The following is a 26,694-nucleotide window of genomic DNA, read 5'->3' on the forward strand; positions in this document are numbered from 1 at the left end:
TTTAAGTAGTTCTAAGTTCTAGGGGACTAATGACCTCAGAAGCTGAGTCCCATAGTGCTCACAGCCATTTGAACCATTTGGAATATGCTTCCACGCGAGGTTCAAATGGTTCAAATGGCTGTGAGCACTATGGGACTCAACTTCTGAGGTCATCAGTCCCCTAGAACTTAGAACTACTTAAACCTAACTAACCTAAGGACATGACACACATCCACGCCCGAGGCAGGATTCGAACCTGCGACCGTAGCGGTTGCGCGATTCCAGACTGCAGCGCCTAGAACCGCTCGGCCAACTCGGCCGGCTCCAGACGAGGGACATTACCATTCTGTAACAGGAGTACAACCGATGTCCGACAACAAGAAACTACCGCAATCAACCATATGGTTCAAGCGTTCGACATCCCATGTACACCCGTACCATTTATCAGGCCACGCCACATAGTAACAGGTACATTATTGTTCTCTCAGCAATGCTGTACCAATTCTTATACCATGTGTTTGTTGCTCGTTTCTGTCTGTGTTACTAAAATACCACAGACCGCTTTTCCTGTTTCCTGTAGTAACCCAATATTTGAAAGCAATGGAAATTTGACGAATAAATAGTATTCGTTTTTCTAAAAAAAATATTTAAAAACCAAAATTGCAGAGCTGCTGTTATGGAAAATTGATATACCAGTTTAGTAACAAAATAAAAAACACCTGTTAAAACCGAAACCAAACATATACCGAAAAATAGCGGTTATTTGCAAGTAAAATGCCGCTGTCGCTTTTAATGGTCGGCTTTTCCCATACCTACCCGAGAGTCCACGTGCACCGAAAAGGTTCCTATGGATCCCGGTCTACCTGTAATCCGGAGGTCCTCCTTCACTCTAGAGGATGTGTGAACAAACTTAGGTTGGCTTTTTGAGAATGAGAGATTCAGCACAGATAACAAAAACTCGAGGGCAAATGGAAATCATCCACAAAACTGAGAAAGGTAGGCGACTTGAGTCTTTAGAACAACTGAAGATCTACGTTAAACGATGACGTGCTGAAAAGTGATGCATTCGAAATTTTTAATGCGAAACCTACATCTTTATTTTTCAATTTATTTCTCAATATAGTCATCTTGGCGACGAACACATTCCTCCCAAAGAGGGACCAGTTTATTGATATCGTCAGTATGGAATGTTTGACTTTGTTGATGGAGCTAGACCCTCACCTCTGCTTAGACCACTTCATCATTATGAAAGTGACTTCCTCGAAGTACGTCTTTAAAGTTTTGGAAGTAGATGAAAATCATGTAGCCCCAAGTCAGGAGTGTATGGAGGATGATTAATGGCAGTGAGCCCAAGGCATCGGGTTGTTTAGATGTCGCAGCGATCGTGTGTGGTCTGGCATTTTTATGCTGAAGAAGAGGGTGCCCCACGTGTGGATGAACTCAACGAATACGAAAATCGATTACCGCACGCTGTTTCTCACATACCGGCACTGTTACGTCACATACCGCCATGGTACACACTACAATTCGATGCCCTCTAGCGGCAAATATATGGACATGAAAAATATACAAAATATTTTTTTATTTAAAAAAGGTTAATTTTGACATAAAATTACGGAGGCTTTACTTTTCAGCACACCCTCGTAAAAAGGAAAGAGCCAGATACATTGCTTAATGAGCAAAATGTACTTGCTAGTAACGCCCACCTTAAAATTTATGATGATCTGCTTGCATTTCTTTCCGCTGGAGTTCGCTGGTGCTGGCAGTGAGGTGTTGTGCTGCCTTATTCTAGCTGCGTAGGCGCTGCCATGCAAATGACCATCAACGTGAACATTCTGGTGCCATAAGAAGAGCACCACAAATGATGGACAAACGTTCTACGCTGTGCGCTCCCTCACACACGCGTATTGCACTAGTTCTGGTAGTTTTAACGTTTAAATTTGCTTTACCCTCTTGCATGATTCTATCCTAATATGGAAGATCATGCTACGCACTGTCAACTGAAAAAAGGTTGTTATTACGTAAGTTATTTATGATGCATAGTCTGTCCTTTTGTAGTACATCTTATTACATACACCATTTTCTAATGTTCATAAGTTTTTCAGTACGCAATACCGAAAATAATAAGCAAAATTGTTAATAAAAACAAAAACATTATTGAAGCATATCCCGTCTTAATTAGTAGTAAATCATCACTTCACCCCGACAAGAAGTCTTCAAGGGGAACTGCGACCATATTGCCACTAATTATCAAACACTTGTTTTGGTCACTAAACAATTTTTTCAGTTTTTACTAAAAATTACAGAAATAGCAATTTTGCAATATGATGATTAAAAATTGATCGAAAAAGATAGTGTTTACGCTTCGCTAACGGTATTTTATTAAAATGTTTCATAGATTGTAATAATTTCCTTCCTCAGTTCCAATAAACCTGTTTACGAATTATTTCGCCACCATGGCTTGGTAACTTCGCGTTTACACAGAATTCCAAACTTGTTCAATGACACTGTTGGCAACATTGTTCGCGACCACGACTGGACTATCCGTGTTCGCAACATGTTGTCAACGTCTTGGCAACCCAAAACCAGTGTCCATGGCTGCCACACATCAGAAGGACGTTGTTCGTGGCCCGCTACGCAGCACCACTCTCGTTGTTGCTCTGGCTGTGGTGTTGGGTGTTGTCTTTTCGTGTGTTCTTACGAAATGTGGAGGAGAAGAAGCAAACTCTACGAACTTGCCACACACTGAGGTACGTTCGATGTCATACTTACAAAAATATCAAACAGAAGCATGACTCTCCGCTACCTCGGAGATGCTGTGTCCAATCGCTCCTGTACCGACTAGAACACCAATTTCAAAATCACTTAAAACTTGATAACCTGCCATTGTAGTAGCAGTAACCGATGTAACAACTGCGACAGACACTTGTTGTTTTTATATAGGCGTTGGCGACCGCAGCGCCGTATTCTGCCTGTTTACCCATCTCTGTATTTGAATACGCTTGCCTGCACCAGTTACTTTGGTGCGGCAGTGTATCTTTTTTTTTATTTACGATCGGAAAAGTATGCATTTAAAGTCCGTAAACAGCTTAAACAGGCTTCTAATTTTTCAAATTTTCCGGAGGGGGATGAGAGGGTTGCGCTCCATATTTACCACGTGATTCCTGACAACCTCTTCTGAAGGCTGGTCGGCGCTGCTGCAGGCGCTGTGCAAGCGTCACCGGGCGCTTATCTCGGCCCGCGAGATAGCCGCGCTGCGATGCAACGCTGCAAAGTGTCGAGGCATTTGCGGCCTAGAGAGGCCCCCTCCTGTACTCTGTGGCACATTCAATTATTACTTTACTGGGCGGATCGTTCTGTATAGTAAAACTGCTGCAGTTTTTCGTGCGCGAAGCGTCTTCCACATACGGCAAGTTGTCAGATTCAGCTGCAGTTGATTCTCATTGCCACGTTTCCCGAGTGTACGTTTAAACAGAATGCAAGCTTAAGTGTTACTAGTGTGAAGCTATGAAAGTAGAAAGTACGTCAAGGATTCTGGGCTTGTTTAGCCAGTCCGACAAGAAGGTACAAAATAGTGTTTATAAGGCGTTATTGGAAACTAACTGCACTAAGCCCACTCTTAACTAATTATATTTGTTCGTCTCATTAGACGCGGGGTCAGCGAGGCAGATTGCTAACAGAAGGCGCAGAGTTCGATTCCCGGCCGGGTCGGTGATTTTCTCCGCCCGGGGACAGCGTGTTATGTTGTCCTTAGGTTTGTATTGTCGTAACTGATGAGGAAATCGTCTCTAATAAACTGTCGTATCGTGTGTCCATTATTGAGATGGATGAATGGGCACGACCCGAAAGCCAGTAAATTGAAATAAAAAGAAGTAACACAGTTTTTTTAAGAAAACGTTGCTCTGCTGTTCGTAAATATATTAAAATGTCATGATTCGCCGCCAAGAGCTGCTGATAATAATTTATTGTACGACCAGTTTCGATAATCGGGTGTCATACAACACTTACAACAAATTATAAGGCGATATAAAATTGACGCATAATTCGTCACTGTTACCAAACAGCAGTATCTATTACATTTAAATAATAATTCATGTTATTATTTGACAACAGTAATGAATTTTGAATATGATATTATTTGAGGCCATTGGTTTTATATCGCCTTGTAAGCCGTTGTAAAAACTGACACTTGATGATCATCTATGGACCGAAACTGACTGTAAAGCAAAGAAATTTTTTATCAGCACCTCTTGCTAGTGAATCCATCACATTACCTATTTTGTTACGCATTTCGGACCTTTCATCACACACACACACACACACACACACACACAAAATCATCTACTAACAACACACAGCTTGTCGTAGAATAGTACCTTTTAACTGGATCTGTGTTTTGATATCGATTCGAAACCTACGTTTCCTAGGATGTCCATCTTTAGGCTATTACCCTGTTTGATTCAACTACACGACAGTAAATTCTGTCCTAAGCGTAGCCGTGCCATCATTTATTTCCTCTCGCGTACCAAACGCAGGTGTATTGACAAATGGGGTGTATGTCTGGTAGTCTAAATCCCGTCACTCGTGTGTAAAAGTTTATGGACTACAAATATAAATACAGATCCCTTCATTATACATTTTGTCGTATGATGGCCCAACTGTGCACCAGACGAGACTCAGAGGTACATTAAGCACTGCGATTTGCTTCACGTCAGTCTTTGATAATCTCAGGTAGGACCAGTCACAAATTGGATCAAGCAATAGCAAGCAGAACGTGGCCTCATCCATCTGTTAGAGGTAGCACGTGAAAGGTGACGCCTTCTACGTTTTCGTTTCACTAACTCAACATCTGGGCGGAAGAGATCAAGAATTCATTCCACACTTCCGTTCTCTCAAAAATAGCTACATGGGTAACTATGCGATAAATGTATTTAGGTTGGGAACAGTAACACAGCATGAACCTTTTGAAATATGATAGGCAGATACGTGTTATATGGCGAGAAGGTCTTATAGTTATGTTCAACAAATACTCTCCTGGAAATGAAAAAAAGAACACATTGACACCGGTGTGTCAGACCCACCATACTTGCTCCGGACACTGCGAGAGGGCTGTACAAGCAATGATCACACGCACGGCACAGCGGACACACCAGGAACCGCGGTGTTGGCCGTCGAATGGCGCTAGCTGCGCAGCGTTTGTGCACCGCCGCCGTCAGTGTCAGCCAGTTTGCCGTGGCATACGGAGCTCCATCACAGTCTTTAACACTGGTAGCATGCCGCGACAGCGTGGACGTGAACCGTATGTGCAGTTGACGGACTTTGAGCGAGGGCGTATAGTGGGCATGCGGGAGGCCGGGTGGACGTACCGCCGAATTGCTCAACACGTGGGGCGTGAGGTCTCCACAGTACATCGATGATGTCGCCAGTGGTCGGCGGAAGGTGCACGTGCCCGTCGACCTGGGACCGGACCGGAGCGACGCACGGATGCACGCCAAGACCGTAGGATCCTACGCAGTGCCGTAGGGAACCGCACCGCCACTTCCTAGCAAATTAGGGACACTGTTGCTCCTGGGGTATCGGCGAGGACCATTCGCAACCGTCTCCATGAAGCTGGGCTACGGTCCCGCACACCGTTAGGCCGTCTTCCGCTCACGCCCCAACATCGTGGAGCCCCCCTCCAGTGGTGTCGCGACAGGCGTGAATGGAGGGACGAATGGAGACGTGTCGTCTTCAGCGATGAGAGTCGCTTCTGCCTTGGTGCCAATGATGGTCGTATGCGTGTTTGGCGCCGTGCAGGTGAGCGCCACAATCAGGACTGCATACGACCGAGGCACACATGGCCAACACCCGGCATCATGGTGTGGGGAGCGATCTCCTACACTGGCCGTACACCTCTGGTGATCGTCGAGGGGACACTGAATAGTGCACGGCACATCCAAACCGTCATCGAACCCATCGTTCTACCATTCCTATACCGGCAAGGGAACTTGCTGTTCCAACAGGACAATGCACGTCCGCATGTATCCCGTGCCACCCAACGTGCTCTAGAAGGTGTAAGTCAACTACCCTGGCCAGCAAGATCTCCGGATCTGTTCCACATTGAGCATGTTTGGGACTGGATGAAGCGTCGTCTCACACGGTCTGCACCTCCAGCATGAACGCTGGTCCAACTGAGGCGCCAGATGGAAATGGCATGTCAAGCTGTTCCACAGGACTACATCCAGCATCTCTACGATCGTCTCCATGGGAGAACAGCAGCCTGCATTGCTGCGAAAGGTGGATATAAACTGTACTAGTGCCGACATTGTGCATGCTCTGTTGCCTGTGTCTATGTGCCTGTGGTTCTGTCAGTGTGATCATGTGATGTATCTGACCTCAGGAATGTGTCAATAAAGTTTCCCCTTCCTGGGACAATGAATTCACGGTGTTCTTATTTCAATTTCCAGGAGTGTAGATACTAATAAAAGTAACAAACCTGTTCAGTTTGCTTAGTGTTTATATAAATCTGCTTTTTAATGAAGGGAGACATTATTGAAAACTATTAACAATACAGCACGGATTTGACTGACTAGGCAGAATCGCTAGACGTTCTGCAGAATCTGCAGTGTCGTGTCGACCCTCGGTGCTTCGGCGGACTTACAGCTGTTGAACTTTTCTTTCCGCGAATAGAAGCCACACTGTTCAGACAGCACACAATAGAGCGACTACTATGCGGTATTTCGTGTCACTATCTGACTTATGTCCAATAATTAGATGCTGGATAGACTCAACGTGGCTGTTCCCTCTTGCGACTGACCAATAATGTATTTCGTTCATCGAGATTGCAGTGTAAAGCTTTACTAAGCATCACCAAGCAGAAGTCTCAAATACAAATATCGTCACAGGCATAATTACAGTCTCTGGTCCAAACATCAAGCGAGACCGAGCGGGGTCAGGATCATAATGGATACAAATAATCACCAAACCAGATAAAAACCACAGCAGTAATTCTTCTTAGTTGGTATGATGCAGCTTGACAGTTAGGTAACTAGTACACAGTTCGCGCTCGCTTGATGTTTATAATAATTATTGTGTTTAGGCCTGTGAGGATATTTTTATTCGAGACCTCTGCCTGGTGATGAATAGGAATACTCGAAATTGCAATCATAATAATTAAAAACTGGCCAGGTGCGACTAGGACTGTCGCACTGAAGGGCTTCCGCACAAGCTTAACTATGCTTGTAGACAGTCCATCCATTCCGCGAATCGAGAATCTCTACCATTTTGCCTGTTCTCGGCGTTGATACTGACAAGATGTCGGTCCCAGGGATTCCAAGAGTTTAGAGAATGTATTAATTTCAGTAACATAAATGTGACGTCATGCAGGAGACAGGCGACCATTGTTATAATAACCAGTAATTCTGCATTCAGACTAACTGGGTCGCAATGGTTAAAGTAAAATATCAGGCAAGGAATGCCCTGTGTTGTTCATATGACGCATTTCGGAATTTATCCCTCATCAGCTACGCAGGAGTGATTACTGTAGGTAGATATGGCTATCGGTCCTAGATATCTGATGACGGACAAATTCCGAAACGCGTCATATGAGAAACAAAGGCCTTCCTTGCCTTGTGCCGGCCGCGGTGGCCGAGCGGTTCTAGGATCTTCAGTCCGGAACCGCGCGACTGCTGTGGTCGCAGGTTCGAATCCTGCCTCGGGCATGGATGTGTAATGTCCTTAGGTTAGTTAGGTTTAAGTAGTTCTAAGTTATAGGGGACTGATGACCTCAGATGTTAAGTCCCATAGTGCTCAGAGCCATTTTGAGCCTTGCCGTGTGTTAGACTTTAAACATTGCGACCAACTCAGCCTAAATGCAGAACTACTGACTGTTCAATTTCAAATTTGACCTCGGATAACAAATGAAATATTTTTTCTTGTGATATAATTACAAATTAACGATTTTCGGATTTTTTTCCCCTTTACTTGAACTGTGAAGCGTTGCTTCTTGCTACATTTCATAACTCTAGCTCAACAGGGGGCATCGTACAGGTTTTGATGAGTGATTTTGTGATTATCAAAATATATGACGTAAATGGTCATACCTTTTGATTGTATTGATTTAGAAGCATCGATTTTTTACACCGCCAAGGGACGATAAATTTCAACCTGACGCATCTAATCGTTCCTGAGGAAAAGATTTGGGAGGACGACGGTTCAAACCTGAGTCTGGTCATCCTGATGTAGGTTTTTCGTGTTTTCCCTAAATCGCTTCAGCCAACGCCGGGATAGTTCCGTGATTTCCTTCCCTAACCCGAGCTTGTGCTCCGTCTCTAATGACCACGTAGTCGACAGGACGTTAAACACTGATCTCATCCTCCTCCTACGAAAAACAGTTTCTAACAATCGGACAGGAAGATAGGGGGGGAAAAAAGTCAAAGGCTTCCGTTTCTAACGACTGAGGTACGGAACCCTAACAAGTAAATTATTTCACAGCCGTAAGCGGAAAAGAAATATGCTTAATATTTTACATCTGGAACACACGTCGCGGCATTACCTATTATGATTACTAACGAGCGCACAACTTCTTTTTTGGCGCAAACATTGAGATTTTTTCCAGGCTTTCATATATGTACGGCAATTAAAAGTTGCTTGCATATACGCAACTCTCGTCAGGCGTATGATGTGTTACCTGCAAACGCACAAAACGCTTGATTTTTTTAAAACTGTGTGTGTACGTAAACTGTCCACTGGGTATGTAGTTTATGTAATGCAAAGTAAGATCTGGGAGGGCCCATCGCCCCGGCCACCGGTACACAGTTCGACAGCAGGCTGAATGGGTGTGGGACAGTCCTGAAGAGGCTTTAACGAGGAAAAAGCCCTGTTTATACCTGTTACTAAACCTGAGGACTCCAGGGATGAAGCTGGCCACAATATCTAATACACTGAAACACTAAAGAAACTGGTATAGGCATGCGTATTCAGATACAGAGTTGTGTAAACAGGCAGAATGCGGCGCTGCACTCGGCAACGTCTATAAAAGACAAGTGTCTGGCGCAGTTCTTATATCCGTTACTGCTGCTACAATGGGAGCTTATCAAAGTTTAAGTGAGTTTCAACGTGCTGTTATAGTGGGCGCACGAGCTGTGGGACAAAGAATCTCAGTGGCAGCGATGAAGTGGGGATTTTTCCCGTACGACCATTTCACGAGTGTACCGGGACTATCAGGAATCCGGTAAAACATCGGATCTCCCACATCACTGCGGCCGGAAATAGATCCTGCAAGAACGGCACAAACGATGAATGGAGATAATCGTTCAACATGACAAAAGTGCAACCCATCAGCAAATGGCTGCTGAATTCAATTAACAAGTGTCAGCGTGCGAAGTAATCATCGATAAGGGCTTTCGGAGCTGAAGGCCCACTCTTGTACACTTGATGACGGAACGACACGAAGCTTTACGCCTCATATGTGTCCATCAACACCGACATTGGACTATTGTTGACTCGAAAGATGTTGCCGAGTCGGACGAGTCTAGTTTCAGATTTTATCGTGCGGTATGGAGCCAGCCAGCCTGCATGTCAGCAGGAGACTGTTCAAGGTGTTGGACGCTCTGTAATGATGTGGGACGTGTGCAGTTGGAGTGATATGGGACCCCTGGTACGTCTAGGTACGACTCTGATAGGTGACATGTACATGGGCATCCTATCTGATTACCTGCATCCATTCATGTCCATTGTGCATTCCGATGGACTTGGGCAATCCCAGCAGGACTATGCGACACCCCACATGTCGAGAATAGCTACAGAGTGGCTCCAAGAATACACAGAGTTTAAACACTTCCGCTCGCCACCAAACTCCCCTGACGTGAACATTACAGAGCACATATGGGATGCCTTGCAACGTGCTGTTCAAAAGAGATCTCTACCCCCTCGTACTCTTACGGATTTAGGGTTAGACCCATAGGATTCATGGTGTCATTTGCCTCCAGTACTACTTCAGAGATTAGTCGAGTCCATGCCACGCCATGTTATGGCACTTCTGCGTACTCGCGGGGACCCTACACGATATTAGGCTGGTGGACCAGTTTGGCTCTTCAGTGTACATGGTGTTCATATTGGCTCTCCTGAAAATAGTAGAAATCGACGAATCGTAGCTAAAGAAATTGTTTGCTGTTAAATGTAGCAGAGATGGAAAATAAATGTCCCCAAAAAAATCAATAATTCAGTGATATTTAGTCGCAGGAGACAATGAAACACGTTTTTATTGTGAAACTATCTTGTGAATGCGCGTGTAATATGTCGGAAACGTGATTTGGGCGCTAAACCGGTGATCGGCTGTGGGTTATCGAAAGCATCAATTCTATAAATTCGCAGTACACGAAGCTGAAACTGTAAAAGCTTCTCATGTCAGGATGCTGATCGATTATGGCTGTATCCAAATAACGCAGAGTTATATTCATAGGGAGTGCCAGCACTGGGTCAAATGCTCTGAGCACTATGGGAGTTAACATCTGAGGCCATGAGTCTCGTAGAACTTAGAACTGGTTAAACTTAACTAACCTAAGGAAATCACACACATCCATGCCCGAAGCACGATTCGAATCTGCGACCCCAGCGGTCTCAGACTGAAGCGCCTAGAACCACTCGGCCACAGCGGCCGGCGGCAGCACTGGGGATCACGTCTTCTACAGACGTGTATGTCACATTACGAACACATTCATAGTTGTTGACTATTGCCTCATGGCCATGCGAGACACACTGCCTGTATCAGTTGTTTTCTGGAGAACCTTGTCCAGGTATATGGACTGAAAGACGTAAACGTCTGTGTGTGTGTGTGTGTGTGTGTGTGTGTGTGTGTGTGTGTGTGTGTGTGTGTGTGTGTGTGTGTGAGGAGGGGAGGGGGCGGGGGTTAGTGGAAAGACGCCTCACTCGCCTTGTCACGTCACGTCGCGTCGCGTCACGTCACGTCATGTGTTGGTGTTTTCCCTGAGCCGTGCCACGCCACGCCACGCCACCGGCGGCGCCTGAACGCGACAAAGTGGAACGCGCTGCGGAAGCTGTGCGCTTTCTCCCGGCCGCCGGGCTGCTTCCTGGGAACTGCAGTGGCTGGCTGCGCCCTCTGTCCCACCACGGCTCCCCTCACATCTCTATAAGCGTTCTCGCCGTCGGTTTCTGTGGTCGCATAGTGTTCTGGCGGGACAGGAACCAGGGTTCGCAAATCACTTGCCCGTAACGCACTTACACCGTGCTCCTTTTTTGTGTGTCAGCGTCGTCTAGTTTTTATTTAGCGTAGTCTGTCTCATTGGACAGCCAGTACTTTTGACGATAATCGTACAGGCATCCTAGTGTGAGGCTCCCATGTAATAGGCTGAATCGTCCTCGGTGTTTTCCCTAACCCTGAGGAGGATTCGGCAATGTTTGCCTTGTGGGTGGTTAACCTGTTCACGTAACTTTTTACAATGTTTCTTATAAATATTGCTATTGGATGTATGAAGTATATCGAACAGTAATTAATGTGTACAGAGATAACTAGAATGCCTTTTTCATATAACAAAAAAATTTAAATTTAGTATTACACCTTATCGAAATGTAGGGTGGGAACTTGAGTGGTAGTTTCCGAATGTTAAATGTAACGACTTACGAAGTCGCTACTAACATCTTCAAACATTTATTAATTTTTCCCCGTTTACAGGCACTTTCAAAAGTGTTGTTTATTTTTTGATTATAAGTAGGTATTTTAAGAAATGCGGCATTTTTATTGTAGAGAGAGGGAGTGTAAATTGGTGTTGCAATGAAACAAATTTTAATCAGTCGTTTCATCTATCATTTAGCCATGATTCATCTTGTGTACTTCATAATGGGTTAGAGCAACTTCATTGTTTGAAACCTACGTTACTTGTGCAGGTTCTCTTACAATGACCAATCCGCTATAAGAGTATCTCAATTATCGCTCGTCCTGCCGTAGCTGCATAAGAAATCTGGTTAAGTTTTATTCAGTTTGTGTCTGTATTTTATGGTAACTACATACAAATACATTACAATAAACATTCCTATCTGCCACTTGCAAAAATATCCCAGCAGTCAAAAAATTCTGATACCACCTGTTTCAGTACAGTTTTGAACTGAGAGAAGAAACGCAATTATGTATAGTTCTTTTCATGTTTATAACTACCCAGCGCCAGGTTCTGGTTCCCAGTTGTGTCTGCAGCAATTTATGGTCCATTTTCCTTTTCGTTCGGTGTCACTTGGAAATCTGAAAATACGAAAACCATTTTTGCAATTGTTAGTGCAATTCTCAACTGAACAAAGAAGAGCTGCTCGTTTCGTCACAGGTCGGTTTAGTAAGTGCTAAAGCATCACAGAGATGCTCACCCGACTCCAGACACAGAAGTCACAGAAGAGGTGTTGATCACGGCGTGGCCTACTGTTAAAATACCGCGAGGTTACTTCACTAGAAGACGCAACCAACGTATTGCTCCCTCTTACGTATATCTTTCGAAAAGATCACAGGGGTGAAATGAGAGAGATTCGGAAGCTTACCACCAATAGCTCCATCCGAGGACTATTCGCGATTGCAAGAGAGAAAGGGGAAGTGACAGTGATACCCTCTCTCATACACCGTAACATGACTCGAAGAGTGTAAGTGTAGATGCTAGCGATTGCACACCGAAGCCTAATGAGATAATGGTAATCGATGCCCATTTAAATTTATGTTGAGTTTGATATATATGTAGGATTGTGCTTTCGTGTAAAATGGATTACCTTTTCTCCTATTCTTATCTCTCAAATCGACAGTCGTACAGGCCAAACGATGTTAACATATATGGTAAGCGTAAATAATATGCGGTCAAGGCGTGAAATTGTATCAGTTAGTGCATCTGCAGCCATAACACCACTATCGGATATTAGGAGTGTTGCCATTGGTATGGCAAGGTAACTGACGACGACAGAAGCAAAGAGAATATAAAATGCAGACTAGAAACAGCAAGAAAAGCCCTTCTGAAAAAAAAGGTTGACTAATATAAACTCAAGTTTTCGGAAGTATTTTCCAAAATTGTCTGAAGTGTAGCGTTAAAATGTGGACGAGAAACAGCTCAGACAAAAAGAGAGTAGAAGTCTTTGAAATGTTGTTCTAAAGAAGAAGAGTGCTGAAGATTTGTGGAATGTTCGGATGACGAGCGAATAGAGCGGAAAAATTTACTGTCTACTAACTCGGTTGTCAGAGTGCACGCTTTTCTAGAAGGCTCTAGCAACACTTTTTCTCCTCCTATTTACATCTTGCGGAAAGCGGCAACACCATTTGTAGACGACGGTCTGAGCTTTCTGTCTCGGGTTAGCGACGCGTCATGTGTCTTTTTATCTTGGCGGCGAGAGAGATCTACAGGCTGCAAGCTAGGGAAGATGATGCGTTGTGTAACGGCCACAATGGCCCACAGTAAGTGCTGGCGCCGTCAGATAATGCCATTGTCAAGAGCAGAGGCGCCTCGCGTGCGCGCGTTGCGTCGAGTTCTGCCAGTCGAGTTACCCAACCAGCCGCAATACCGTGCGTCTTCATCACAACCGAATACATGAAAACTGTATTCGCTTATGGACATCGTCTGTGTCCAAAGATATTACGTTTTTAATTCATTCGTGCTCCTGTGGACTTGTCACCTGAGCAACTACCATTAGCTTTACGACATTGCAGTGCGTTTGTTATTCTGATTACGATGCAAAGTTCCTGTGAACATGCATGCATGTCCGTGACTATTGCACATGAATATACATAATGGATGTACGAGTACAGGTCATAGACGTATAGGTGACGACATGGGAACGTTTGGATGTGGCTGTGAGTCGTGCACTGATAGCCGAATGGTGAGGCGACCGCTCGCGATAAGCTGGAAATCCGGGTTCGAGTCCCGGTCAGGCATAAATTTTCATTGTCGTCATTCCATTCTACAGCTGATTTTATTTTTATTTATTTATTTATTGTTCCGTGGGACCAAATTAAGGAGAAGTCTCCACGGTCATGGAACGAGTCAATACATGAAATTATAACACGATATTAGAAACAGATAAAATTAAATATAAAAAAACATATTCAGGTGACAAGTCGTAAGTTTAAATAAAGAAAATCAACAATGTAACACTGGAATTTGCTTAATTTTTTTAGCTCTTCCAGGAGCTCATCGACAGAATAGGAGGAGTGAGCTATGAGGAAACTCTTCAGTTTAGACTTAAGAGTTTGGGCTACTGCTAAGATTTCTGAGTTCTTGTGGTAGCTTATTGAAAACGGATGCAGCAGAATACTGCACTCCTTTCTGCACAAGAGTCAAGGAAGTGCATTCCACATGCAGATTGGATTTATGCCTAGTATTAACTGAGTGAAAGCTGCTAACTCTTGGGAATAGGCTAATATTGCAAACAACAAACGACATTAAAGAAAATATATACTGTGAGGGCAATGTCAGAATTCCCAGACTATTGAATAGGGGTCGACAAGAGGTTCTTGAACTTACACCACATATAGCTCGAACAGCCCGTTTTTGAGCCAAAAATACCCTTTTTGAATCAGAAGAATTACCCCAAAAATGGTTGGCCTTATTCGCAATTGCGAATACATTTAATGTATACCATTTGATTTTTCCTACAGCAACTCATTTTCGGGTCTGTATGGGCTACAGAATCAAGCAACGACAAAAACTTCTCCCGATTCGAAAACAATGATCACAGCCATAAAGCGGAAAGAATTCGTTTGCTTCCACCACCACCACTACCACCGCCAGTAGTAGTAGTAGTAGTAGTAGTAGTAGTAGTAGTGAACTACTACTACTACTACTACTACTACTACTACTACTACTACACTACACACATCAAAACAAGTTTTGCATCAACCCGGTTCCCAGAACTCCTGAAGATAGACGTTGACTGTGGATATTATTTCACAGACACAGTCCCTTTGACTCTTCAGAGATGTCACTAAGACCCACCCAAAGATGTAAACAGCCATGCACGAGCATTCGCCTATTAGACGGAGGGGATCCGACAGCCCATCAGTTCCAGACATCCCACCAGGACAAAGATACACGGCTCGTGTTGTCTGTAGTTCAACAATGCGTTGACGGTAAATACCGCGATTCGATCGTGTCCGCATTGTTACTCTGTGGCAGTAAGGGCTCTCAACAAGAGAAATGTCTAGCCGTCTCGGAGTGAACCAAAGAGATGTTCGGACATGGAGGAGATACCGAAAGAGAAACATGCCTCGCTCAGGCCGCGCAAGAGTTGCTACCGCAGTGGATGACCGCTGCCTACGGATTACGGCTGAGAGGAACACTGACAGCAATGCCACTATGTTGAATAATGCATTTCGTGCAGTCACAGGACGTCGTGTCACGACTCAAACTGTGCTCAATAGGCTGCATGACGCGCATCTCCACACCGACATCCATGGCGATGTCCATCTTTGCAACCACGACACCATGCAGTGCAGTACGGGTGGGCCCAACAATACGCCGAATGGACCGCACAGGATTGGCATCACGTTCTCTTCACCGATGGGTGTCGCATATGCCTTCAACCAGACAATCGTCGGAGACGTGTCTGGAGGCCCCCGCTTTAGACACACTGTCCAACGAGTGCAGCAAGGTGGATGTTCCCTGCACTTTTAGGGTGGCATTATGTTGGGCCGACGTAGTCATGGTAAGTGTCGTAACGTCTGTACGATACGTGAATGCCATCCTCCGACCGACAGTGCAATCATATCGGCAACATATTGGCGAGACATTAGACTTCATGGACCAAAATTCGTGCCCCCATCGTGCACATCTTGTGAATGACTTCTTTCAGGATAACAACTACAATGGCCAGCATGTTCTCCAGACATGAAACATATCGAACAAGCCTGGTATCATCGAACATCTATGGGACATAATCGAGAGATCAGATCGTGCACAAAATCCTGCGCCGGCAACACCTTCGCAGGGCACATATGGACGGCTGTAGAGGCAGCATGGCTTCCAACGACTTTTTGAGCCCATGCCACGCCGAGTTGCTGCACGGGAGGTGGTCCGACACGATATTAGAAGGCACTCCACGACTTTTGTCATCTCAGTGTATCTGGCATTCGAAATTCGCCTCGCATACGCATTGCTGGGTATGCCCAGGTTTGTGCTAACTTTGAGCAGGCTTTCAGTTTTGGAGGCAGAACACAGGACTGGTCCTACTGTGTTTCTTTAACATAGTCCCGATTTCGCAAGACATCGTGTAAGATGGTTAAGGCACTCGACTCCTGTTTGTGAGGACGACGGTTCAAATACCTATCCGGTCATCCAGATTTAGGTTTTTCGTGATTGCTCTAAATCGCTTAAGGTGAATGCCGGGATGGTTTAAGGGCACTGTAGACTTTCTTCGTTGCTTCTACTTACTTTGTTGTCGAGGAGTTGTTAAATCCTAATCGTCCTTCCGAAATGCGTGTCCTATCGTTATTGTGTGCGTGTTTCTGGCGGAAGTTTGTTTTTACTCTAGACATGCAAGAATGTTTATCTTCCGAGTATTACATTTGATCCGAGACGTCCTGTTGTATACAGGTGACAGGAAATGGCTCGTGCCTCTCACTGCTTTCCCGTTGAAAGGGGGTGCAGCCATCACCATAGGCGTTGTAGATTAAGAAGGCGGCTGTAACGGCAGATTACGGCATCAGTGAAAGCATTTCCGAACAGATGCCGACAGTCCGCAGGGGAAAGTTAACGAAAGTCTGCCTGAAACTCACATCTCCTCGCTTCTGCGAGCCGAGGGACGTGCGTAACACGACATTCTCCCCACTTGTTTGTCATTAAGTATTTAGTGGACCGTGTAGCCGAGCTCACTACACAGCATATCATTAAACAAAAACTGTTCAGTGGGTTGTCTGAGATTCTATCCAGTACAGTGACCGGTCTTTTCAGAAAAGTATCAAGCGAGCTTCTAGTGGATCAGAGTGGTCCCATTTAGAAATTTTTGCGAAAGTGACAAAACTGAAGTTAAAATCTTCTGGGTTATTAGGCCGCGTCATGTTTCTTCTAAAATGTTCGACGTTTCGACCCCTCTGGTGAGATCTTCCTCAGGATCTGTCGGTGTCCACTACTGCTAGAACACTCTCAGAGACGAGTGTCGCGTCCACTTATAAACGGGGAGTTTTCTGGCGTTCGTGCTGGAGAAGTGATAGTATTGGTTAAAATTCATGTGGCTACTATTGGTGGGCACATATTCATAGGCTAATATTCCCGCTCTGATGCAGAGAAAGGGGCGTTTGTAGCTCATCTCCTGTGAATACCATTGGCGGTCCATCGTCATTGGATGAAAAGGCACTTTTCCACACTTATGCTGGAGAAGGGTCATTGGTTGAAATGCCTGCTACCGCCATTGGTTGGTCGTCATCAGTGGCTAGATTGGAAACGAACAGAGCAAGAGAGGGGGAATGTTTACCCAAAATTTATTGTCCGCCGAGGTAACTTGCAGCGCGTTGTTCAGGCCGCTCACATACTGCGGCCGCGTATTTACTTCCTTGATGGCCGGGAGCCAGGATGCCGGAAGCCTATAGCCGTCCTCTCTATTGAAATTAGATGCATTCTTAGAAATTTTAACCGCTTCTGGGACCTTTCTTCTATAGATTGTTCTTTCTTTAGCCAGTACAAGTATGTTATTAAAATCGATGTCAGAGCCACAGTTCTCACGATGTTCGCTACTGCCGATTTTGCACTTTGTTTTAGCCGCATGTGCCGTTCGTGTTCGTTAACGCGTTCTTTAACAGTTCTTCCCGTTTCGCCTGTATACACGTTGACGCAGCCGCATGACACTTAATAGACGCCTGTATTGTGGAGGTGATCATGTGCATCCGTTTTCCGTCGGAAAAAGTCTTTTATTTTGTTTTGACTAAAGAAAGATGTCTGAATACTATTTTTCTTTAAAATTCTGTCTGTGCGCCCAGTGACCCCAGAAACGAACGGTAACCTGACGGAGTGAGAAGGCGGTTCCTCGCCATTACTATTAGAGGTATAAATACTTCGCCTAAACTATTATACCCATTTGCCTTCAGTGTCCTATCATGGCTCCGCGCCATCAAGGAAATAAATACGCGGCCGCGGTGTGTGAGCGGCATAAGCAACGCGATGCAAGTCACCTCAGCGGGCAATAATATTTTGCGTAAACATTCCCCCTCTCTTGCTCTGTACGTTTCGAATCTAGCCACTGATGACGACCTACCAATAGAGGTAGCAGGCATTTCAACCAATGACCCCTCTCCAGCATAAGTGTGGAAAAGTGCCTTTCTATCCAATGACGATGGACTGACAATGGTATCCACAGGAGATGAGCTCTTCTGCATCAGAGCGGGAATATTAGCCTGTGACTATGGCCCACCAATGGTAGCCATATGAATTTCAACCAATACTATCACTTCTCCAGTACGAACGACAGAAAATTCCCCCTTTATAAGTGAACGCGACACTCGTCTCTGACAGTCTTCTAGCAGTAGTTGACACCAAAACATGCTGAGGAAGATCCCAGCAGAGGGGTCAAAACGTCGAACATTTTAGAAGAAACATGACGCGGCCTAATAAACCAGAAGATTTTAACTTCAGTGACAACGGCCACGAAAACCTGCAGATTTATATAAAGTGATGGAACTCTGACTTTTGCCTTGAAACCGAGGAAAACCTCCGAAAAAAGAGTGATCAGAAACGGGGGACTGAAGCTAATGTTGATTTACTCCTGGAACAGAACGTCCCATTCAACAGTGTGTGAGTGTGTGTGTGTGTGTGTGTGTGTGTGTGTGTGTGTGTGTGTGTCTGTCCTAAAAGGTATACAAGGATGGCGTAGACATGTAAGAGTACACGAGAACGAAAGAGAGAGAGAGAGAGAGAGAGAGAGAGAGAGAGAGAGAGAGAGAACGGCGTGGTTGGTATCTGAAGCAGGACACGGCAGGGTATCGGGGGGGGGGGGGGGGGGGGGCGCCACACCACCGTAACTGAGAAACAGTGGGCTTTACTCCGTGGGAAGGGCTTGCCACGTTCCACATCTGAGCGAGCCGCCGCCTCCGCAGACGTTTTCTCGTCTCCGGTACGACAGCGCGAGCGCGCAGCAAGCCGCCGTGTCCTCGCTGTGGTCTCACTCACGGTGCGGCCCATGCTCTGCTCAGTCTCCTCTCCTCCACGTATTTCGCTGCACCCGTGCGGAACGGAACCTCGCAGAGGCGGTAACCAGCTGGCGGCCGTTAATTTTTTGACTCGTCGGTCTTCTGACAGCTATGAAACGGCCCACCACGAATTCCTCTGCTCTGGCGACCTTTCCATCCGAGACAAGCACTTGCAACCTATGCTGCTAGTTATTTGCTGGGTGTATTCCAATCTCTACCGCCCTCTGCTGTTTTTACTCTCCACAGCTTTCTTTGCTACGATGGAAGTTATTCTCTCATGTCTTAATACCTGTCCTATCATCCTGTTCCTTCTTCTTGGCCGGCCGGTGTGGCCGAGCGATTCTAGGCGCTTCAGTCCGGAACCGCGCGACCGCTGCGGCCGCAGGTTCGAATCCTCCCTCGGGCATGGATGTGTGTGATGTCCTTAGGTTAGTTAGGTTTAAGTGGTTCCAAGTTCTAGGAGACGGATGAACTCAGATGTTAAGTCCCATAGTGCTCAGAGCCATTTGAACCTTCTTCGTGTCATTGTTTTGCATATACTCGTATTACATTCCTCGCAGATTCTGTGGACAACCTCTTCATTCCTTACTTTATCGGTCCACCTAATTTTCAACATTCTGCTGTGGCGTATCAGACGCTTCGATTTTCACCAGTTCAATTTTTCTCACAGGCCATGATTCACTACCGTGCAATGCTGTGCTCCAGATGTACATTCTCTGAGATTTCTTTCTCAAATTAAGGGCTATGTTTGATACCAGTAAAACTTCTCTTGGGTAGGAAATACCTTCTTTGCGTATGCTTGTCTGATTTCGCCTGGATAGCAGAATTCCTTTCCTTCATCTACTTCGTGATCCCCAATTCTTCTTCGCCTGAAGATGATGAGACGCATTCCATCGAAACGTTGCTACGAGATGACGTTGCTACTCGGCTGACAACCCGTGAAGACTTCATTTATGAAATTCGCCGAGAAAGCCTGCACTCGCATACCCCAATTCTGATGCTAAGTTTCTCGCTGTTCTCATTTCTGCTACTCATTATTTACGTCTTTCTTCGACTTACACTCAATCCATATTCTGCACTCATTAGACTATTCGTTCCGTTCAGCAGATCTGTAATTCTTCTTCACTTTCACTGGGGGTAGCAGTTTCATAAGCGAGTCTTATCATTCATATGCTTTCACACTGAATTTTAGTCTCACCCTTGAACCTTTCCTTTATTTCGGCCATTGCTTCTTCGATGTACAGATTCAACAGTAGAGGCGAAAGGCTGCAACCCCGTCTTACACACTTTTTAATCCGAGCATTTCGTTCTTGGTCTTCCGTCTTATTGTTCGTGTACATATTGTATATTACACCGCATATCTTGCACCGTTTGACATTGTCGATAGCTTTCCCCAGGTCGACAGATCCTATGAATGTGTTTTGATTTTTCTTCAGTCTTGCTTCCACTATCAACCGAAACGTCAGAACCCAGCCTCTGGTGCCTTTACGTTTCCTGAAGCCAAACTCATCGTCATCTAATAGATCCTCAGTTTTCTTTTCCATTCTTCTGTATATTATCCTTGTCAGCAACTTGAATGCAGATCAGCTAAGGTCACTGTGTGATAGTTCTCGCACCTACCGGCCCTTGCTGCCTCGGTAATAGTGTGGATGATATTCTTCGGGAAGTAGTAGAGGCAAAAACTGTAGAGGAAGACAGAGACTGGAATACGAGGTGCATTCAAGTTCTAAGGCCTCCGATTTTTTTTCTAATTAACTACTCACCCGAAATCGATGAAACTGGCGTTACTTCTCGACGTAATCGCCCTGTAGACGTACACATTTTTCACAACGCTGACGCCATGATTCCATGGCAGCGGCGAAGGCTTCTTTAGGAGTCTGTTTTGACCACTGGAAAATCGCTGAGGCAATAGCAGCACGGATGGTGAATGTGCGACCACGGAGAGTGTCTTTCATTGTTGGAAAAAGCCAAAAGTCACTAGGAGCCAGGTCAGGTGAGTAGGAAGCATGAGGAATCACTTCAAAGTTGCTATCACGAAGAAACTGTTTCGTAACGTTAGCTCGATGTGCGGGTGCGTTGTCTTGGTGAAACAGCACACGCGCAGCCCTTCCCGGACGTTTTTGTTGCAGTGCAGGAAGGAATTTGTTCTTCAAAACATTTTCGTAGGATGCACCTGTAGTAGTGCCCTTTGGAACGCAATGGGCTGTCCCAGAACATGGACACCATCATTTTTTCAGCATTGGCGGTTACCCGAAATTTTTTTGGTGGCGGTGAATCTGTGCGCTTCCATTGAGCTGACTGGCGCTTTGTTTCTGGATTGAAAAATGGCATCCACGTCTCATTCATTGTCACAAGAGACGAAAAGAAAGTCCCATTCATGCTGTCGTTGCGCGTCAACATTGCTTGGCAACATGCCACACGGGGAGCCATGTGGTCGTCCGTCAGCATTCGTGGCACCCACCTGGATGACACTTTTCGCATTTTCAGGTCGTCATGCAGGATTGTGTGCACACAACCTACAGAAATGCCAACTCTGGGGGCGATCTGTTCAACAGTCATTCAGCGATCACCCAAAACAATTCTCTCCACTTTCTCGATCATGTGGCCAGACCGGCTTGTGCGAGCCCGAGGTTGTTTCGGTTTGTTGTCACACGATGTTCTGCCTTCATTAAACTGTCGCACCCACGAACGCACTTTCGACACATCCATAACTCCATCACCACATGTCTCCTTCAACTGTCGATGAATTTCAATTGGTTTCACACCACGCAAATTCAGAAAATGAATGATTGCACGCTGTTCAAGTAAGGAAAACGTCTCCATTATAAGTATTTAAAACAGTTCTCATTCTCGCCGCTGGAGGTAAAATTCCATTTGCCGTACGGTGCTGCCATCTCTGGGACGTATTGACAATGAACGCGGCCTTATTTTAAAACAATGCACATGTTTCTATCTCTTTCCAGTCCGGAGAAAAAAAATCGGAGGCCTTAGAACTTGAATGCACCTCGTAATAGGAAAGTTTGAGAAACAGATTCCGTATGACATATGATATCGATACCAATTGCTAACATTATATCCATGCCTCGGTGACATAGGAACAAAAGTATCGATGCCGACTGTATCGGAAGGTACTGAATGCTTTTTACGTATTTTCCTTCAGATACAACAATTTATTGAGAACCCAAGGCGAAATATAGAAATTATATTATTTTTCAGCATGCTTGAAAATGATCAACTCTCCAAATTCCAGTCACAATCCTTATTATAAACAGCCTTAAGCGAAATGACTACATTCAGTACGCTATGTTTGTATCAATAAATATGAACATGGAATCATTTATCTAACCACTTTACCAAGGTAATGAGTATACAGCGCGAACAGAGGTATAAAAGCAATGATTCTAGTCACGCTCCACATGATAATGGGCTGGTGAGACAGACTAATAAGTGCTACGAAGGGAAGCATAATATGCTATGCACTTCACGATGATTTTCAGAGTATATAGGGTGGTATGTCTCCCTGCAGTCGAATATTTTTGTTACAGAATGAGCGTCGTGTCTAATTTTTGGTGCTGCACATGTTCCCTATTTACTACATAGATGCTACTATTTCCCATTAAACTATTAGCGAAAAATTATTTTTTTTCGAGCAGCATTACGTACTTCCTATATCAATTTTACGATATTAAGATACCTATCATGAAATGATTGAATATAGGGTATCGGGTCAAAAATATTGATTCACGGTCGTATGAATAATGTCGAAATCTCCCGAGGTCGTAATTCCGTAAACTCATTTACTTTATATATATATATAATCTCGCACACACGTGGTCAAAGATTTATGTGGCAGAATAACTCACGCCTTTCCGTGGCGCACTAGAGCTTAAGTGATGTTTAGCGTAAGTTTTTCTTTTTCGAATTTATCGATTGTTGCCAATAAATTTTGTGCAATAATCCTTTTCGCCTGAATGACGTATTACACGAAAGTATATTGCCACGACTCGTGCATATGGAAAGGTATCTCAACTCTGTGAGTTTTATCTTCAAAATCGTGTATCGTATGCAACGCAAAACGTGCACAGCTTAGACGTTAAAGATGATCTGTAACATGAGGATTTCCAGTTCACGTTCTTATAAACAACTAAGAATTTGCACTATTGTTTCATGGGCTGATTTCCCCACAAGTGGTGTGGTCAGTCCTTGTGGAGTATTAGCTTGCATGTACTTTGTTTTACCTAAATTCAGCGACAGTCCATTTACAGAGAACCAGTTATTAATTTTAAGAACAATATTATTCATATTTTTGAGTTTTAAAGTTACAAGACATGATAAAAATTTTCATCGTCAGGAAACTGAACTATTTATTCGTGATGTTGTTTTGAAGCCATATTTGCAATAAAATTATGGGTATACACGTCCGTGTAGTATGCAAATAAGTATTCTTCTTCTTCATATCCAAACATGTTTTAGCAGCTTTCTGTCATTATCAGGGGGTACTTTTATCATGGTATTAATCTCTTTATTTTTAGGTACTGCTAGATAATCTTTTCATTTGTCTATATCAGGTCATAGTTGTTCCAGATGAGAACAAGTGCCATAAAAATAACCATGGAAAACTATAGACTAATGGAAAGATAGGCTTACAGTACTTACCAATCTCGGTGTTAAAATTACGAACAACTTCAGTTGGAAAGATCACATCGATAATATTGTGGGGAAGGCGAGCCAAAGGTTGCGTTTCATTGGCAGGACACTTAGAAGATGCAACAAGTCCACTAAAGAGACAGCTTACACTACACTCGTTCGTCCTCTGTTAGAATATTGCTGCGCGGTGTGGGATCCTTACCAGGTGGGATTGACGGAGGACATCGAAAGGGTGCAAAAAAGGGCAGCTCGTTTTGTATTATCACGTAGTAGGGGAGAGAGTGTGGCAGATATGATACCCGAGTCATTAAAGCACAGACGTTTTTCGTCGCGACGAGATCTATTTACGAAATTTTAGTCACCAACTTTCTCTTCCGAATGCGAAAATATTTTGTTGAGCCCAACTTACATAGGTAGGAATGATCGTCAAAATAAAATAAGAGAAATCAGAGCTCGAACAGAAAGGTTTAGGTGTTCGTTTTTCCCGCGCGCTTTTCGGGAGTGGAATGGTAGAGAGATAGTATGATTGTGGTTCGATGAACCCTCTGCCAAGCACTGAAATGTGAATTGCACAGTAGTGATGTAGATGTAGAGAAAAGTACTCATAATGTCACAGAGCTGTTGGAACACGTTTGGGGGCAAAGAAATGATACACATAGCATAATAGACAGACTGAAATTTCCTTAAGAAACTAATTATATTTTGTGGTTGTATAATGAAAGGTCATTTATATAAAAAGAAAGGTGGATGATGGCAGAAAAATTTTGTTTTTTCTTAAAGTGTTTGTTCAAGATAAGAATTTATGTTCGATGTATTTCCAAATGAAATGGATTGGTAGTCAAAGTTGCAATAATCAGACCGTTTCAGTATAGTAGATCTGATAAACGGCTAAGGTTACGGAGCCGTGTGGAGGAAGAGCAGTATTTTGAACCTGTGACCGTGAATTTAAAGCTTTCGTCAGCAATGCCTCGCAGACTGCTGCCCAAGCACCGAACGCAGTGCGCCTGCGCAGAGCGGCGAGAGTTGCCTGTACCCCCACCACGGGCCCTCGCCAGCTGAGCGGCCACATACCTGGCTCCAGTCGCTCGTGGACACCCGGACGGTGGACAGCCCTTGTCGGTGACAGTGAAGCGCTGCGTACGTTTTCGCAGCTCGTGTGTGCGTAATCGGTGACCGCGGAGTGCATTTCGTGAAATACGTTGTGCAGGTGTCATTGAGTTTACCTGTTCAAGTCTAAAAGTGTTAGCTCACTGATCCACTCAGGTGAATATAGTCTCGTGTGTGCAGTTTAAAATTAATGAAATTGTCAGTAGCAGGCACAGCTTAGAGTGTGCCTATCACATCACCTCTGGAGAGCGAGACCGCAGGTACTGGCTAGTATTCCCGCCGCACAAGTTATTCCGTCCGCTCTCTCACGTGACGAGGTATAACTCTTGCATTTGTGACCAGCCTACCTTGCAACTGCATTTCCTGCCGTCTGCTAGGTGCCAAAGTTGCCGGAAAATATGCGATACGGACAGATAATATGACCTGACCACGTCGTCAGCATTAGTCTTTCCCGTCGTTCACAATGATGTGTTAGGTGATCCGTGGAATCGTGTTACAGTGGCACTGCAGCTCTGAAAAATATGCTTAGCCTATTGTTAGACGACGTCCGTAGGTTATATTTGCTGTCAAACCCAAACGTTAAGTTTTCTGTACGACTACGATGTTCCGCGCTGTCTGTCATCTGCATTGAAATATTCTTTTTATTTTGGATTCTTCACTAAAGTTCGCTCTTGTATTTGCGAGCGGCATATTGCGTCATATCTGTCTACATCAGTGTCTGTTGTTTGTGAAGTCTAGCGAACCCACTTCATTTGAACAGTGTGTGACTAGAGAGAATTTTTGACTAAAGCAATGTCCGTTTGACGGGTTATACTATGCATCTGAAAACGGGCCCGCAGACGAAACTGTGCGCTCCTAGAGAATCCAAAATAAAAAGACGTTGTAACCCAACCAATGACACTCAGTGAGGCAGTTTATTACAAAGTTTGTTTTGACTGTGGATCACACTGCAACTAAAATATTTGTCTAGTTTACAGAAATTTTAGTAGTTTTCAAAGTAAGTTGCGTAGCATACATCCTCCGTTCTCCTTGCGGTTTCATTAACTAATCTGAAGTGCACCAAAATAGTCGTCGGAGATGTGTGTTGCTTAAAACGGAATGTATTTCTTCAGAATAAATTTCCACTCTGCAGTGGAGTGAAAATTCATTCGGGGAGCAGTCCCCCAGGCTCCGGCTAAGCTACGTCTCTGCAGTATCCTTTCTTCCGCGAGAGCTAGTCCTGCAACGTTCACGGGAGACATTCTATGAAGTTTGGAAGGTAGATCAGGTATTGGCGGAAGTAAAGATGTGACGGGTTGTATGAATCGCACTTGAGTAGCTCTGCCGGTAGAACACTCGCTCGCGAAAGGCAAAGGACCTAGGTTCGAATCCCGATCCGGCTCAGTTTTAATCTGCCAGGAAGTTTCGAAATGTGCATTGCTCATGGAGCAAATATACACGAAGTGTTATGCCACAGACTTCATTTCGCTTTCAAATGCGCTGCCTTCGCCGGCTCACAACAAAATTGTCACTTTCCATCCAGTCCAGACCGCACGCTAAGTTCTAGATAATTCCTTTATTAAAACCCATTTGAATTTTTTTCAGTTTAGTTCAATACACATGCAGTCATTTCTTCGCTGTGGGCCGTCAATGTCTTTCGCTTCATAATTAAAAACGAATCCACTATTTTTCTTTTCATTTTGATCGAGCGTATTTCGGAGTGATAATTCAATTTTCAAGAATTCATTGAGACGTTCGCTCCTTCTCATAGGTGGGATAGGGCGTAACTGGTAAGAGTACCAATGAGTCCTTGAAAATGGAGTGGGGTAACTCCGAAACATCCCGAACTG

At 44.5% G+C, this 26,694-nt stretch overlaps 1 protein-coding gene across 13 annotated transcripts in view; it reads left to right on the top strand.

Moving 5' to 3' along the window:
• Nucleotides 1-26,694, top strand: part of LOC126354218 (partitioning defective 3 homolog) — a 468,105-nt gene that overhangs the window by 189,511 nt on the left and 251,900 nt on the right. For 12 of the 13 annotated variants that reach the window (XM_050003686.1, XM_050003692.1, XM_050003687.1 and 9 more), the window contains exon 1: nucleotides 24,853-25,021. The exons of the other annotated variant lie outside the window; for it this stretch is intronic. The gene's annotated coding sequence lies outside the window, so the exon portion shown is untranslated. Of the gene's footprint in view, nucleotides 1-24,852; nucleotides 25,022-26,694 lie in introns of those variants that run through there. 13 annotated transcript variants of the gene reach the window in all.

The sequence above is a fragment of the Schistocerca gregaria genome, chromosome 3 (genome assembly GCF_023897955.1).
Source record: "Schistocerca gregaria isolate iqSchGreg1 chromosome 3, iqSchGreg1.2, whole genome shotgun sequence".
Lineage (NCBI taxonomy): Eukaryota > Metazoa > Arthropoda > Insecta > Orthoptera > Acrididae > Schistocerca > Schistocerca gregaria.